We start from the raw sequence: 3,852 nt of genomic DNA, 5'->3' as shown, positions 1-3,852 counted from the left end.
TTCTTCACTTCGTAATGACCTAAGCTTGGATTAGCCTCTGAATTGGCCTCCAAAGATAATCGATGTCTGATGTTGCCGCCATGGAGGCCTCCGGGCAGCTGCTGAGCCACGGACGGTGCCACAGAGAGCGAAGGACTGAGGACCGTGGGTAGCGACTGCTTTCCCTTTGCTGGGTGTCCAGGATCAAGTAATCAGCCAATGGGCATTACTTAAAACGTAGCATTATATATGTTGGCAATTGATGGGAATAAGTAAACGGAAATCTTCCATATGCTTTATTTACATTGGTATTTGGTTTGTTTATTTCATCAGTGAAGATACTTAAAAGCTAAGTGCAACCCTTTCATCTTCTCAGTTGAGAAGTGGTAAACTGTACTGGAAGCATGACGATTTTCAAAATATATAGACCCGAGTTGAAATCCCAATCACAGTAGCCTTTAAAAAGATAAAATTGGCCAGCTGATGCCTTTTCCACCCTCAACCTCTCTTTCTCTCTCTCTCTCTCTCTCTCACACACACCCACACACAGATACACATACCTCTTGTATCCATATTCACAAAGAGAGGCCTGGACTTATTTATAGCAAATATTAATGGCTATTTCTACTAGTGGAATTTTGGATGATTTTCAGTTTTCTTTTTCTATTTTAATCACTCTTACAATGACAAAGAAGTAAAGTACTGAACTGAAGATGCCCCCAGGGAACTCTGTACAAGGTTCTTAGAGTGGCCATTCAAACTCTCATCTCTTTCCATATACGGAACCATTTGGGATGGAGTCAACCAGCGATTTCCCTCATTGAAAAGATGAAGCCATGTTGCTAAATAAAATAAACACCTGGACAATAGATGTCAAATAACTGTTTTGTTATCAGTCGCTAGGAAAGTGAACCCTGCTGCTCTGAGAATGGAAAATGCCCACCGATGACTTTGCCATTCTCTCCAGGCTGGCATAAGAGTTTAGTTTATGTCTGGCCAAAGTAACAGCAGACCGTATCAATATGACTTAAGTCCCTAAGGGGGTCCCTTTCCTCACAGAGCAAGGAAGCTGGAGGTAAATGACAGAGGCTTGGAGCGGCTGCTTGACCGGCAGTGCCCACTGAGCCTCGGATGGGTTTGCTCTTCCCGCTCTGTCGTTCTTGGCTTTCCATCTCTTGATGGCTGCTGCGCCTCCATGCATGCTGTCCACATTCCAGACACCAAGAGAGGCAAAGACTACAGCCTTTTTTTCCTCCAAGCTTTGTGTTTTCTTGTGAGAGTGCATGCCATTCCTAGGATTTCTGCCAATATTGCTTTGGCCACATGGCCATCCTTAACTTCAAGAGAGTCTGGGAAGATGGATATTTTAATATGGTCAAAATGACACCATAAACGAAATTAGATCTTTGTTAGAAGAAAAGACGAGGACTCAGGTTCGATTCCAGGGTCAGGAAGATCCACTGGAGAAGGGATAAGGCTACCCACTCCAATATTCTTGGGCTTCCCTTGTGGCTCAGCTGGTAAAGAATCCACCTGCAAAGAAGGAGACCCTGGTTTGATCCCTGGGTTGTGAAGATCCCCTGGAGAAGGGAACGGCTACCCACTCCAGTATTCTGGCCTGGTGAATATATAGTCCATGGGGTTGCAAAGAGTCGTACACGACCGAGTGACTTTCACTTCCCTTCACTTCAATGAGGTAGATGAACCTAGAGTCTGTCATACAGAGTGAAGTAAGTCAGAAAGAGAAAAACAACTATCATATATTAATGCATATATATGGAATCTAGAAAAATGGTACTGATGAACTTATTTGCAGGGCAGAAATAGAGATGGAGACATAGAGAACAGACTTCAGACAAAGCAGGGGAAGGAAAGGGTGGGATGAATTAAGGGAGTAGCGTTGAAAATATACATTACCATATGTAAAATGGATAGCTAATGGGAAGTCACTGTATAACCCTGGGAGCTTGAAGTGGTACTCTGTGACAACCTAGAGGGGTGGGATGTGGCTGGAGTTGGAGGGGAGAGGTTCAAGAGGGACGGAACATATGTATACCGATGGCTGATCCATGCTATTACATGGCAGAAACCAACACAATACTGTAAAGCAATTATCCTCCAATTAAAAATACTTTTTCTAAAAAGTGTGTGTGGGTTGGGGGTAGGGGACGGGGAATCTATATGTGGTTTTCAAGCTTGACTGTAAGCAGTTTCAATGGCTTTACCCGGCAGGATCCACGGGGGAAGAGCTGCCCTCCCCATACTGGACTTGGTGACGGCCAGGCCCCTGCATATCTGGAGTATCACACAGACTGGTGCTTTCGCTCCTGGTCTCCCTCAAGCTGAGGTCTCCAAGCTCCTCTGCTGAGACATGCTTATGAAGGCAGGGAGAATAACCGAAGAATTTTATCACCAGTGCATCTCCGGATCCTAACCCCACTCTTACATCTGGAATTTGCTTCAAGATCATCAGGCCAGAGGAGTTGGAGAGGGTGTAGACCAACTGTGAGTTGATAATTGCTGAAACTGGGTGATGGGCATATGGGATTGCACTCTGTGAGTCTCTCAATTGTAGATTTACCACTTTTCATGATCAATAATTTCCTTCTTTTTTTTTTTTCCCTCTGTTCTCCATTCTCAGACCAAAAAATAGCATAACAAAGTGTTACCTCTGACTCTCTGGAAAGTCACAACCGCTCCCCCCAAACCCAACCCATTCCCTGTGGATCGTGGCCACCCAGAGGTGTGCGTATGCATGCACTCTAAGATCTTAAAAACATATATTAACAGACTAGTCATATTCAAAGAATGATCACGAGAAAACCCTGAAACAGGTACATATCGCTTTTGATTCTGAGTCATTAAGGAGGAAATTCAGCGGCCCTTAACCTTAAAAAGACCAGGAGGGCAGGTGCAGGAGGAACCATCAAGGAGCGGAGGGCTTTTGCCACTGGTCGGGACAGGCAGTGACAGTGCTGGGTGGTTGGAGGAAAGGCCAAGAAATGCAGGTCAGATCCCGACTCTGCCGCTGGCTTGCTGTGTGGCCTCGGGCCAGGGCCTTCACCTTCCGGAAAATCAGCTGCTGATCTATAAGGTGGGCAGCTGGGGACCAGCCGACTTCTAACTTTCAGCTCTTTTAGCCCGGATGTGCTCAAGGCAGTGAAGACAGAGCTGATGAAACACACAGCGGCCACCGCAACACACTAACTGAGCAATGAATACAGCAACACACACTGGGAGTGTGGGAGATGTGGCCTGGCCGGCGGTGGACAGTGGGGCGGCACTAAATGGGCCAGAGGGAGAAAACCAAATAAGGACTTGAATCCTCCTGGGGTGGGGGGCGGTGCTGCTGGGGGAGCCCCTCCCCCGGCCAGAGGAAATCGATCAGCTGGTTCCAGGGCACCTGTTTCAACCTAAAGGGAAAAATAGGGTGAACTCATGGTCTAGCGGAGAAGGCAATGGCACTCCACTCCAGTACTGTTGCCTGGACAATCCCATGGATGGAGGAGCCTGGTAGGCTACAGTCCATGGGGTCGCTAAGAGTCGGACACGACTGAGCAACTTCACTTTCACTTTCATGCATTGGAGAAGGAAATGGCAACCCACTCCAGTGTTCTTGCCTGGAGAATCCCAGGGACGGGGCAGCCTGGTGGGCTTCCGTCTATGGGGTTGCACAGAGTCTGATATGACTGAGCAGCAGCAGCAGCAACATGGCCCAGACCAGAAAGAGCCCAGCTTTCCAGAGATCTACAGGTCCATACCAAGGGTACATGAGCCAGAGCTCGAGCACTCAGAAGAATCCATAGGGGAGCTTGATGGAAGGAGAGGTTGTCAGGACCCACCCCTACTCTGATTCGGTGGGTCTGGAGTGTC

Source organism: Bos indicus x Bos taurus, chromosome 1 (genome assembly GCF_003369695.1).
Source record: "Bos indicus x Bos taurus breed Angus x Brahman F1 hybrid chromosome 1, Bos_hybrid_MaternalHap_v2.0, whole genome shotgun sequence".
NCBI classification, from domain to species: Eukaryota; Metazoa; Chordata; class Mammalia; order Artiodactyla; family Bovidae; genus Bos; species Bos indicus x Bos taurus.
The sequence above is the reverse complement of the archived record's forward strand: the minus strand, read 5'-3'. Positions refer to the sequence as shown.